We start from the raw sequence: 13,609 nt of genomic DNA, 5'->3' as shown, positions 1-13,609 counted from the left end.
GAATGTATGCTGGAGAGTGTAGTTAGTACAATGTTTTCTGGAGAGCAATGTCGCAAGTATATGAAAACCCCTGAAATTTACTCAGCCTTTTTAAGAAAAATTCAGCATAGTAGACAAAGTTATGTTAAATGCTATTAAAGATTGCATTATTTATAGAAAAGAAATAAGCTAAATGCCTGTGATATTGTGACTTATAAGAAATATATGTTTGGTCATTCAGACAACCAAAATGTATCTTTCCTATGTATTTGGTCTTTGTATACATTTTGCATATTTTTGTGGACTTGCCCGTAGTTCCTGACTCTTAGCTCCCCAAACCCTTGGAGTTTCCTATGTGTTAAGAATGATAAAGATGTCTTTTGTTGTGTTAATGAGGTGACTTTAGGAAACTACTTAAGGATAGGGACTGATTGCCAAAGGAGCCAACCAAGGGGCACCTGAGTGGCTCAGTCAGTTAAGTATGCAACTCTTGATTTTTGGCTCAGGTCATAATCTCAGGGTTGTGAGATTGAGTCCCGCACTGGACTCCAGCTGAGTGGGGAGTCCACTTGAGATTCTTTCTCTCCCTCTCCTTCTGCCCCTCCTCACCATACATATGCTCTCTCTCCTCTCTCTCTCTCTCTCTCTCTCAAAAAAAAAAAAAAAAGGGGGAGCCAACCAAGTGATTAGAGGGCTGGAACTTTCAGTTACCCCACCCCGAACTTTGGGGAGGAGAGAGAGGCTGGAAGTTGAATAAACTGTCAAGGCCATGATTTAATAATGTCATCAACCATGCCTACATAATGAAGCCTTGATAAAAACTGGAAAACATGGAGTTCAAGGAACTTCCAGGTTGGTGAAGCTGAGGAGATATGAAGAAAGTAGGGCACTCCGAAAGAGCACAGAAGCTCTGTCCCCTGTCCCCATACTTTGTCCTATGTATGCATTTCTTCCATTTGGCTGCTGAGTTACATCCTTTTATAATAAACTGGTAATCTAGTGAGTAAATGGGTTTTTCTGAGTGCCGTGAGCCACTCTAGCAAATTAATCAAACCCAAGGAGGGTGCTGTGGGAACCTCTGATTTATAGCTGGTTAGTCAGAAGTACAAGTTACAACCTGAATTTGTGACTGGTAACTAAAGTCGGGTCTGGGGATAGGGGTTCAAGTGGGTGGCCCCTTCACAACTTTAAACTTTAAAAGTACATATTATTGTTTCTTCATTAGAAAAATCCCTATCTTTCATTCCAGAATCACATCAAATGGCACTTCTTTGGAGAAGACTTACCTGTTTTTCCCCACAGAGTCAGATGTCCCATTCGTGTTCAAGCTCTCAAAGGCAACTTAAACCTAACACTGTATTATGACTGTGAGGTACCCGACGATGGGATATATATCTTGTTCTTCTCTGTGTCTCTACCATCTGTATAGTAGCTGATAATATATTGGGTGTTCAATAAATGCTTTGAAATGAATTAATGACTAAACTATGGAAAATGAATTTGGAGATACAAAAACTATAATTTTCAAATCTATGTAGGAACACTGAAAAAGACATATAACTTCTCATAAAAAAGTAATAGTACAAAGTTAAATTCACATTCTCATCACCAAATATATAAAATATGTCTGCATGGGGCAATTGTATACTACCTATGTTCACCCATGTTTATATACTTATATGTTGTATAACCTCTATTCTGTCAGCTGGTTCTGCTTACATTTTTAAAATTTTAAGTCAATAGAACTTGAAAATAGGAAAAACAAGTTCATTTATTAAGGAGGTAGTATTTTTCTTTTGTTTTTGTTGAAATGTTGTTTATAGAACACCCGTTCATGATTTAAAATGAGGAGTCTTCTTGAGATCCTTTCTCTCCCTCTCCTTCTGCCCCTCCTCACCATACATATACTCTCCTTCTCTCTAGCAAACTTAGAGAAAAATTTCTTCAATTTGATTTTAAAAATCTACAAAATACCTACAGCTAAACATCATAACTTAATAGTGATAAAATGGACAATTTTTCCCTTAAAATTAGGAACAAGACAAAGATGTCCTCTCTTACCATTCCTGTTCAACATGTAGAAATCCTAGTTGGTATAATAAGACAAGAAAAGGAATAGTGGCTGTACCAGATTGCATTTCCACCAACAAAGCAAGAGGGTTCCCCTTTCTCCACATCTTCACCAATATCTATTATTTCTTGTGTTGTTGTTTTAGTCATTCTGATAGGTGTGAGGTGATATCTCATTGTAGTTTTGATTTGTATTTCCTTGATGATCAGTGATGTTGAGCATCTTTTCATGTGTCTGTAGGTCTTCTTTGGAAAAATGTCTATTTGTGTCTCCAGCCCACTTTTTTTTTTTTTCCAGCCCACTTTTTAATTGGATTATTTGCTTTTGGGGTGTTGAGTTTAATAAGTTCTTTATAGGTTTTTGGATACTCCCCCTTTATCAGATATGTCATTTGCAAATATCTTCTCCCATTCTGTAGGCTGCTTTTTATTTTGTTGATTGTTTCCTTTGCTGAACAGAAGCTTTATTATTTTGATGAAGTTCTCATAGTTTATTTTGCTTTTGTTTCCTTGCTTTAGGAGACACATCTAGAAAGAAGTTGCTATGGCCATTGTAAAAAATGTTGCTGCTTGTGTTCTCCTCTAGGATTTTTATGGTTTCATGTTTCATGTTTCACGTTTCTGAATTTATTTTTATGTCTAATGTAAGAAAGTGGTCCAGTTTCATTCTTTTGCATGTTGCTGTCCAATTTCCCCAACACCATTTGTTAAAGAGACTTTTTTTTCCTTTGGATATCCTTTCCTACCTTGTCAAAGACTAATTGGCCGTATAGTTGTGGGTTTCTTTGTGGGTTTTCTATTCTGTTCTATTGATCTATATGTTTATTTTTGTGCCAGGACTATACTGTTTTGATTACTACAGCTTTGTAATATAACTTGACGTCTGGAATTGTGATGTTTCCAACTTTGCTTTGCTTTTTCAAGGTTGCTTTGGCTATTTGGGGAAAATAGTATGGAGGTTCCTCAAAAAGTTAAAAATAGAACTACCCTATGACCCATCAATTGCACTACTAGGTTTTTACCCAAATACAAAAATACTAATTCAAAGAGATACATGCACCCCAATGTTTATAGCAGCATTGTCTACAATAGCCAAACTATGCAAGTGTCCATCAACTGATGAATGGATAAAGAAGATGTGGTATATATACATACAATGGAATATTAGAATATTACTCAGCCATAAAAAAGAACAAAATCTTGCCATTTGCAACAACATGGATAGAACTCTAGTTCTAAGCAAATAAATCAGTCAGAGAAAGACAAATACCATGTAATTTTATTTATACATGGAATTTAAGGAACAAAACAAATAAGCAAAGAAAAAAAAAAAAGAGAGACAGACTCTTAACTATAGAGAACAAACTAATGGTTTGGTAACTGATGGTTACCAAAAGGGGAGGTGGGTAGGAGAATAGGTGAAATAGGTATTGGGGATAGGAGTGCATTTGTTGTGATGAGCACTGTGTTTTATGGAAGTGTTGAATCACTATATTGTATACCTAAAATATTACACTGTATGTTAACTAACTGAAATTTAAATAAAAACAAGCTAACTAGTAAAGTGGCATTAAAGCCCTCCCCAAAAGGAAAGGAAATAAAAGTATACAGATTGGGATGAAGAAATAAAATTATTTTAGTCACAGATGACACGTTTATGTAGAAAATCCCAAAGAATTTAAAACAACAACAACAACCTGGAACTAATAAGCAAGTATAGCAGGGTTGCAAGATACAAAGTTAACTTTAAGGTATAAAGTTAATTGCTTTCCTATATACCAGAAATGAACAATTAGATTTAAATTTTTTTAAACACCATTTATAATAATACCCCCAAAATGAAATATTTATGCATATAAATTTAATAAAATATGTATAGGATTTATATGCAGAAACTATAAAACACAGACGAAAAAAATCAAGGATCTAAATAAATAGAAAGAGATTCTGTGCTTATAGATAGAAGGAATCAACATTATTAAGATGTCAGTTCTTCCCAACATGTTTTTAGCTATTAGCAACTTGATTCTAAAGTTTATATGGAAAGACAAAAGGCCTAGAAAAGGCAGCTTTGACCTTAAGTATGTATTGCGCATAGTGACTTTCAAAAAGTACAGTATAGCAAGGGGGGAAAAAAGAAGAGTGACTTTACAGTGGTAAAACATGACAAAAACCGTCTCAAGCCAGGTCATCGAGGTTAATATCAATAGTGAAAAGTCATATTTATAGTACTACTGAGATGATGAGAATGGCACTGTATCTCTATGGTCTTCTGCCCCCAAATCCATAACCCCAGTCTAACCATGATAAAAACATCAGAAAAATCCCAACTGAGGGACATTCTATAAAATAATTAATAATCCTTAAAACTGTCAAGGTCATCAAAAACAAGGAAAGTCTGAGAAATTGTCATAGTCACAAGGAGACATGACAACTGAATGTAATGTGGTATCCTGGATGGGATCCTGATACAGGAAGGGCCATCAGAAAGAAACTGAGCAAACGTGAATAGAATATGGACCTCTAGCTAATAACTATTAGTATTGGTTCATTAATTATGACAAATGTATCATATTAATAAAAAAACGTTGAGAGGGAAAACTGGGTGTCATGTATTTTGGGATTCTGTACTATCTTCCTAATAATTCTGTAAGTCTAAAACTGTTCTGAAATTAAAAGTTTATTTAAACATATTTGCACATAACACATTTCTTAAAGAAATTAAAATGAATGAGGGGCAGGCTCATTTTGGAACTAAGATGTTTATGGGGGTAAGAGTAGATATGTTCCTACCTTCTGAAATTTATTTCATTCATTTATTCAACAGATATTTCTAAAGTCATTCTGTAATAAAAACACTATTTAATTTGTCCTTGCCTTCCAGAGGTTCAAAATTGAGTATAAGGAGTAGAACCACACTTTGTAGAGCAGGTCTGTTGGAGTCACGGAGCTAAATGAATCACAGATTTTAGCCCTGTAGCAAAACTCATATATTTATATTCTTTTTCACAGTACTGACACAGCAAAGTGTTTTCTTGTGTCAATAAAAACCATCAAGCTCTTCCAAATACTTGATTGGATCCCAGGTAGTGTTTACCACTGTGTCAACTCACTGCTTTTTATAAAAGAGAATAGGAGCAGAACAGTATTGGGTCAGAAAGTGGAAAAAGAAGCTGCTGCTCCTGGGTTTTAAATTTTCCTACAATCAATTAATAATTCTGCCCTGTACAAATGCACCTTGCTTGTATTTCCTGCCTGAGCACATGATTCACACATTTGAGCAGGAAATTCATACAAGAAAAGAGAACAGGGGCAGTGTTGCTCTTCTGTTCCTTTGACAGACTCAGAATTCCATGGGACAGAAGCTTTAGGACTGTTCTCAACCTTGTCTGCACATTAGAATAATCTAAAATAAACAGTAACATAATGCCTCATCCCCATCCTAGAGGCCCCATTTTAATTGCTCCTTGTCTAATATGCAGACAAAGTTGAGATCTGCTGGTAAGAGGTAGTGTGCAGGCCCCGGAAAGCTCAGGGCATCAGAGCTCATCCCATCAACCTCAAAGTCTTTTCTCCACACATTCTCAGCAAAACTGCAGAATGTTTGAGGACAGTGGCAGGAGTTTATCTATGTCAACAGCATCTAACAAAGTCCAAAGTCCAGTAAACTGGTACTGATTTTGCATGTTATCCTCATTTATCAACTGGGAGAGCTGGGTTTAAAAACTATAGGGCAAAAGTCTCTATATCAGCTGCACAGGGGACATTAGTAATAAAGAGCTTTACTGGTACCACAAGCCAATCACACCAGAATTTCTGGATGGACTAACATTATTATTTGTTAAAATTCCCCCAGGCGATCCTTTAAAGTATGGCCAGTGCTGAGAACCACTGCTCTCCACCCTCTTCTAAGTGGTTTTGCATTTATTTGTTTGTTTGTTTTTTTTAGAAGGGAGAGAGTTAATAAGAATTTTTAAAAACCTAGTCACCTGCTTAATTTATATTGCATTTTGTTTTCATTTTATCTTTTAAATTAACATGCCACATCTTATATTATCCTGTATCCACTTCATATATTTTCTTGTATATGCTCTGTTTTCCAAAGATTTTGTTTTTAAGTAAGCTCTACACCTGACGTGGAGTTCAAACTTACAACTATGAGATCAAGAGTCACACACTCCACTGACTGAGGCAGCCAGGTGCCCCCTAACATATACTCTTTAGAGCTTTTTTTTGTTTTTAAGACTTTTTTATTTATTTATTTATTCATGAGATACACAGAGAGAGGGAGAGAGAGGCAGAGACACAGGCAGAGGGAGAAGCAGGCTCCACGCAGGGAGCCCGACATGGGACTCAATCCTGGGACTCCAGGATCACACCCTGGGCCAAAGGCAGGCGCTAAACCGCTGAGCCACCAAGGGATCCCCATCTTTAGAGCTTTACTACTGGGAAAGTAGTTCTCACATCAGCAGCATTGGTGTAACCTAGGGGTTTATCAGAAATTCAGAATCTTAGCAGCACTCCAGATTGAGGAATCAGGATGTATATTTTGGCAACATTACCAGTGATTCCTATGTATATTAAGGTCTGAGAAGCTCTGTTTTGGTATGCTTTAAGGATTTTAAAAATTCAGGTTGATTACAGAATTAAAAAAATATTTTCCAGCATTAAATACTTATTAAATCCTCAGCATTCATAAAGGGTTTATCATGTTAAAGTTCTTTCACTCATAAAGTAATATTAAAGTATGAAAAGTCAAATGGTATGTTTCACATTAACACTACTTTCCACTGTCACTCTGATGTGTTCACGAGGAGACAAGAACTAACTGAAATCAATGTCTTGAGAACTTATAATTATTATTATTTATAAAGACCTCAAATAACAAACCAGGGGGTGGTAGAGCAGCAGATCTCAGAGGAAGTTCTTTTTATTTTTTAAGATTTTATTTATTTATTCATGAGAGACAGAGAGAGAGAGAGAGAGAGAGAGAGAGGCAGAGACAGGCAGAGGGAGAGGCAGCCTCCATGCAGGGAGCCCGATGGAGGACTCGATCCCAGGTCCCCAGGATCACGCCCTGGGCTGAAGGCGGCGCTAAACCGCTGAGCCACCCAGGCTGCCCCTCAGAGGAAATTCTTAAGGAACACAGCATCAGCACATAACATGTTTAATCCAAAATTAATGGATGTTTATATACCTCAGGATCCACATTGTGTAACTGTGGAATATGTGAGAATGAAGGTCTCTATTTCCACAAGGATTCTAAGCAGCCCCTCAAGACATTTGGCCTCTTGAGGATTTATTTATAAAACATAAATATATTTGGCACCTAACACATGTCAGACATCACATTTGACTCTAGAAATACAGGAGTGTAGTTGTACACATGTGTATGTATGTATATAGATGTGTGTAAAATATATTACGTATGATATATAATATAATGGACACAGATGTAGTCTGTCTTAACAGAAATCAGAACGTCATGACAAAATATAGCTTATTGATTTTCAAAGAAGCAGTTCATATGGTGTTGAAATTTTGCCAAGTGGATATTCAGGAAAAAAAATCCCATTTTTAACAGAGAACAAGTATAAACCGTTTTGCAGTCAAAAAACCAGAAACCTGATACTCAGGTAGAACGGGGACTTGAACTGATTTCACTGGCTGATCAGTTTTTGGCAAACCTGGCTAGGACACTTTCTAGAGACACCAAATGCACGGGCCATACCCCAGGCCTACGGAATAATAATAATGACAGAGATGCCTGGGTGGCTCAGTGGTTGAACAAGTCTTCCTGCTTTTGGCTCAGGTCGTGATCTCAGGATCCCAGGACTGAGTCCTGCATCAGTCTCCCCCTGCCTATGGCTCTGTCCTCTCTGAGTCTCTCATGAATAAAAAAACCAAAATCTTAAAAAAAATAACTATGACATGTGGCACTTGCTGTACACTTGGCACTGTTATTAGTGATAGACATAATTATCCATTCACTTACTCCCTGCAGTAACTCTATGAGGTGAGTGCTATTATTATCTCCTTAAAGAACACAGAGATCTAATTATATTCCCCAAGGTCACACTGCTCTTAGGTACAGACCTGGGATTTGAACCCAGACTGTGCTCTTAACCTCTATACTATGTTGTGACTAGATTTCAAAAGTATAATTTTATATTAATTACCAAACACTAATTAACAGCCTTTTCAGTTCATGCCCCAGATGAGGCATGGGGGTACTGCCAGGAGGTATTCACTCTAGGACTGAGTAAGGACTACTGTCAAATAGAGTTTGTTCCCCTCAACAGAGCCAAGTTGCAAAAGGACTGTCATGGTATTCAACTAGGGATGCTATGAAGCCATTTATGTAATTTTAAACAGAGAGTGAGTGCACGAGTGTGAGGGGCAGAGGGAAGAGAGAGAAAATCTCAAGCAGACTCTGCGCTGAGCACAGAGCCAATGTGGGGCCCCATCTCATGACCCTAAGATCATGACCTAAGCCGAAATCAAGAGTCAGACGCTCACCTGACTGAACCACCCATGCGCTCGGCTAGAAGGCATTTTTAAGTGGGTGAGCAATGCTATATTCATTTGTACAGAACACAAAACACATCTGAATACCTTAATACCACTCACTGGTTTAGAAAACGAGTTTAAAAGCAAACCCAATGAATGCCTGCCACTTTGAAGTTCAATAAAGGAGGTTGGTATTCTTTGGCATATAATTAGCTTAATCATCTTTTAAGTAGATGATACCTAAACTCAGGAACAAGTCGCAGGGCTGGATGTATGTATTAATAACTCAACTTTAAAACTGAATAAATACAAGGACAAGAAGTACCAGTTGCAGGTGCCCTCTGCCCTCTTCTGAAGACAGGCCCTGGAATAATACCAATTTGATTTTTCAAGGGAAAGAAAAGTTCAAAGCAAAGAAGGCAGCCAGATTTTATATTCTATTCAAGGACAGGATTATTATAGAATTATTTAAATTGAACCAGAATTCAAAGAAAGGAAGAAAAAGAGAGAGAGAGAAGGAAGAGTGAGAGAGAGGGAGGTAGGGAGAGAGGCAGGAGAAAAGAGAAGACCAGAAGGTCAGAGAGAACTGAAAAGGAGGAATCCCTAGAAGGAGTTGTAAGCAAGTATTCTAGACACTAACTAATGCAGACCAGGAGCAACCACTCTAAATTTTCTAACCACTTTACATTTTCTAATGTTTGTTATCTTGTTACACTCTGCCCTCCCCCCAAGATTGTTTACCCTCTTTTAGATAGCAGCAAAACTCATTAAGTGAAAATGATCACTGTGCCATTTTCATTTTCACAGATATCAGTAAAGGACAAACAAGGGATATCTGTGCCCCATTTTGCTGCTAGCCTAGGGAAAGAAAAACCTGAACAGAACCTGAGGTGATGGCTCTGAGAAGAGGTCAGCAGGCTCAATTCTAGCAAATTTGATCACTGTTAAGCCCATCATATTTCCTGACACAAGATAAAATATCTCATTGTTGGAGGAAGTCATCAAGAGGACATGACCACCAGTTGACTGGCAAGCTGGACTCGCAATTGGAGGCTCCTCACCCGTCCCCTGCTCTTGGGCACATCTCCATCAGTGAATTCCACCTGTGGGTAATCAAACCAGTGCTGAAGGGAAGTGTCAATTAGTAACCAGTAAGCCTGTCATCTCTGTAGAGTGGTAATTGTCTATATAAATTTCCTGGAGGGCATAGGAAATAGGATAAGCAATCCCAAACTGCAAATGGCCAGTAAAAAAAAAAAAAAAAAAAAAAAAAAAAAGATCAATTCATGGTGGATGACAGCACACTACTGAGAACTGAACAAGGTAGTCCCTCCCCATCCATGCAGCTGTGCCCAACACTGCCACCATCTTAGATACCTGGGCCATAGTCCTAGGAATGTACTATGCTGTGCTGGACTTAGCAAATGCCTTTTCCCAGTATATCCCTGACCACTGACTCACAAGATCAATTTTCGTTTACATGGGAGAGGCGACAATGGGTATTTTGAGTGCTTTCCCAAGGTTGCCTACACAGCCCCACAATATTTCATGGGATGCTAGCCTGAGACCTGCCCCGTTTTCCTTCCCCACATCACTAAAATTGATCCATTACAATGATGATATAATGTTGACACGGGAAGATTTGCCTTTGCTGCAGGGCACCCTGAAGGCTTTGCTGGAGCATATGTGAGAGAGACTATAGGCAGTGAATCCATAGAAAATTCATGGTCAAGGAACTATTATAACATTTTTGAGAGTTGTTTGCTTAGGTAAGACTTGTGTTGTTCCAGAAGCTGTGATCGATAAGGTGCAAGCCCACCCAGCCCCTAAGAATATGAACAAGATGCCAGCCTTTCTAAGATTTTGGGGACTTTGGAGGACTTTTATACCCTACCTGGCACAGTGCCCCCATTCCTTTTACAGTCACTTGGTAAAGAAAGGGCACATGTGGAACTGGGGATCAGAGCAGCAAGCTGCCTTTGAAAAGGCCAAAATACTAGTAAAGCAAGTTATGGTTCTGGGTCTCTCCCCAGCAGGACTACTATCTGAATTAGATGCGTCTGTGACTCTGGAATATGTGAACTGGGCACTAGCACTAGAGAGGGAGAGAGTACTCCTAGTATTCTGGTCTCAGCTCTAAAAGACGGCAAAAACCTATCTACCACCGTAGAGCACCAGCTCCTATCAGTATACAAAGGACCCCTCCTGGTTAAGCCTCTCACTGAGGAATAGTGCATTGTGCTAAGAACTTCTCTGCCCTTCAAGGGATGGGATGAGAATACGTTCCATTGACCCACCTCTGCCACAGCTCAGATTCCCTCTGTGATGAAGTGACATGCCTATTTGCAGCAGAGGAGCATCCTATCCACCAGCCTACTAGAAATGCAGGTGCTACTATGACCTGTGGAATATGTAGATCCTCCAGATGCCCCTGCCCGTATACCTGTTGTGTTGCTGTAGCCTGTAAGGAGGGAGTGAGGAAATTCCAGCTGATGCCTGGTAAACAGATGGGTCTAGTCAGGGTAATCCCTTCCAGAGGACTGCAGTCACTATTCAGTCCAACAATGACACTATCTGGATGGAAATTGGAACAAAGTACAGTAGCCAGTGGTCTGAACTCAGATCTTGGCTGGTGATCCATCATTCATAAGTTTGGCCTTTACTCCCTTGTTAACTCTTTGCACTGATAATTGGCCTGTTCTAAAGGGATGGAACCTATGGCTTGGACATTGGGAAGCCAAGGGTTAGATGATCGTGAATGAGCCCCTGTGGGGATTAGAATATGTAGAAAGACAGTTTGGTCCACCTATAAGAGCCTGAGGTATAACTCACTATTTTCTAGATCCCTGCTTATAAAGCACTGACATCCCCTGGCAATCAGGAAGCTGATACCCTAGTTTATACTGCCCTTGAACTATAGTGACTCAAGTTAATGCAGTAACAGCATGTCTTGTATGTTCTAAACAAAACCAAACACATCTACCAAGGAATTTGGAGCTACCCATCAGCGTTCTCAATCAGGGAGAGATTGTCAAATTGATTATACTGCCTCCCTCCCTCGGAGTAAAAGTTATACGTATGCCCTGGTTTGTGCAGACACTGCATCTGGCCTAACCCAAGCTTTCCCTGTTGGTGTGTAAACCAGGCTGCTACTGTTAGTGGATTATAGAAGTTGAGTACCATGTATGGATACCCTCATTAGTAAGACATGATGGGTGGGGGTGTGTGGGGGTCCCATTTCAAAGGTCATGATGTGCAAGACTGGGCAAAAGTCATGATGGCAAATGGAGATTCCAGCTCCCCTAGAACCCCCAAGCAGCAGTTGGTAGAAAGGAAAAGGGATATTATAGGAAGAGATGAAATTACTACCATTTAAAAACATTTTGGCCAAGTAGACTAAAGTACTGTCTCAGACTTTAACATGTTTGCATGATCAACCAGTAAGTCCTATTACCCCATATGCCAGACTGGCCCCAGTGCCGTGGCCCTGCTAAGGCACTCAATACTGTAAAGGTATGGAGGTTGCAGAACCCAGACATTGCCCCAGTGCTCACCAAGGATCAGCATGCTGTGCTGTTGAGAACACCAAACTCTGAGAAAGGCATTATCTACTGAAATTTGCAGTGAGAAATTCTGCTGGGATAGGTGAGTTACTTTGTACTCCTGGGTAAGGAGGAACTACTCAATTTCCACTGGGATCCCACTGCCCTACTACAAGCTAGATCTGTTGAAAAGAGGGGGAGAAGATGGGGATTTCTGGTCTGGCATATCCCACCCCTATCCCAACTCACATCTGAGAGTGCTGCCTCCCCTGGCCAACATGGTTGGTATATGTGACCTGGTCAAATTCCTAAAACTGTAGCCACACTAACATCTAAAGATCAGGCCTTGCCATTCTTGTAGCAGAGAAACACCTCCCCATACAAGTTCCTACTAAATATCTCTTTGACCTTAAACTCTGAGGCTCCTTTGGTATCCAGTTACAGGATAGGCACCTGATGGAATTCCTTTCTACAGTGGGTTCATTCCTATGTCCAACAAAGAAATCAATCCAACTGATAGCTATGTGGGCAGCTGCCCCTCTCTAGTTCTTCGGGATTGCCATGGTGAGTATCACTCCTCCAAGAAAGAAACTGAAAGGCCCTAAAGCAGTCCATTAAGGAAGAATAAGCTAGGATTAGCATTCTTGGTTCATCTGATAATACTAATACTCTCCAGATATACTAAAATACTAATCCAGAAACCTGGCCTGTGGCACAGACTATCAATAACCCTGGGCATGGATCTTCTTTTTCTGTCAACCAAACTACACAGGTAGCCCATTAGCCCGCTAACTGGGAGGGTCCTAGAAATGCCATCATTGAGTCAGATCTGGGATGGCTTTAGGGACATGTGAACACCCAGGCATCCCTATGTTGGGAAGAAAAAGTCATTCTAAACAGGATCAACAAAACTGCACCAGGAATATAAGATGGATATCACTGGAACTATGTAGTCAGTCACTCTGTCATACTAAAGTACAATGACTGGTTTGGCACTAACTGGTCATACCACCCAGGTATTTATTAGGTAGCTCCCAAAGGGGTCTAGTGATTGTGTGGGACAAATTTTTGGCCATGGCTCCTACCTAGATGGTTGAACTATTGCGCCCTGGGTTTTCCCTTTGCATAGGAGAGAATTCCCCCCATCCATGGTAACAATATTTGCCAATTTCCCTCACCTCAAGGCTTGATGGGCATGCTGTGTCTTTCACTGACATGGATTATTTGGCTGCTGTCATTGTTTCCTCCATTGGCTCGGTGGATGTTATAGCACATATTTAAGCCCTTAGTAAATTCACCCAGCAAGCATTAAATGATAACCAATAAAACTGGTCCTTACTGAATAATGAAATATCTCTAGTGAGAAAAGTTGTCCTCCAAAACAGAATGGCTTTGGGCACTATTTTTGCCTCAAAAGGAGGCACCTATGCCATTATCCAAACAGAACACTATGCATTCATACCTGAGGAATCTGCTAATATGTCACCTTTACTAAATTACATGAGAAC

The 13,609-nt window shown here is 39.5% G+C and overlaps 1 protein-coding gene and 1 long non-coding RNA gene across 4 annotated transcripts in view; one reads left to right on the top strand and one right to left on the bottom strand.

The window, feature by feature from the left end:
- LOC140601037 (uncharacterized) overlaps positions 1 to 9,711 on the top strand; it is a 63,213-nt gene extending 53,502 nt beyond the window's left edge. Inside the window, exon 3 of one of the 2 annotated variants that reach the window (XR_012004098.1) lies at positions 9,367 to 9,711. This is a non-coding gene — a long non-coding RNA (uncharacterized lncRNA). Of the gene's footprint in view, positions 1 to 1,228; positions 1,456 to 9,366 lie in introns of those variants that run through there. The other variant, XR_012004097.1, reaches the window with a different exon arrangement.
- FMO5 (flavin containing dimethylaniline monoxygenase 5) overlaps positions 1 to 13,609 on the bottom strand; it is a 32,800-nt gene that overhangs the window by 17,607 nt on the left and 1,584 nt on the right. The gene's annotated exons all lie outside the window — the stretch shown is intronic.

Source organism: Canis lupus, chromosome 12 (genome assembly GCF_048164855.1).
Source record: "Canis lupus baileyi chromosome 12, mCanLup2.hap1, whole genome shotgun sequence".
Taxonomy (NCBI): domain Eukaryota; kingdom Metazoa; phylum Chordata; class Mammalia; order Carnivora; family Canidae; genus Canis; species Canis lupus.
This window is presented reverse-complemented; position numbering and strand designations above follow the sequence as displayed.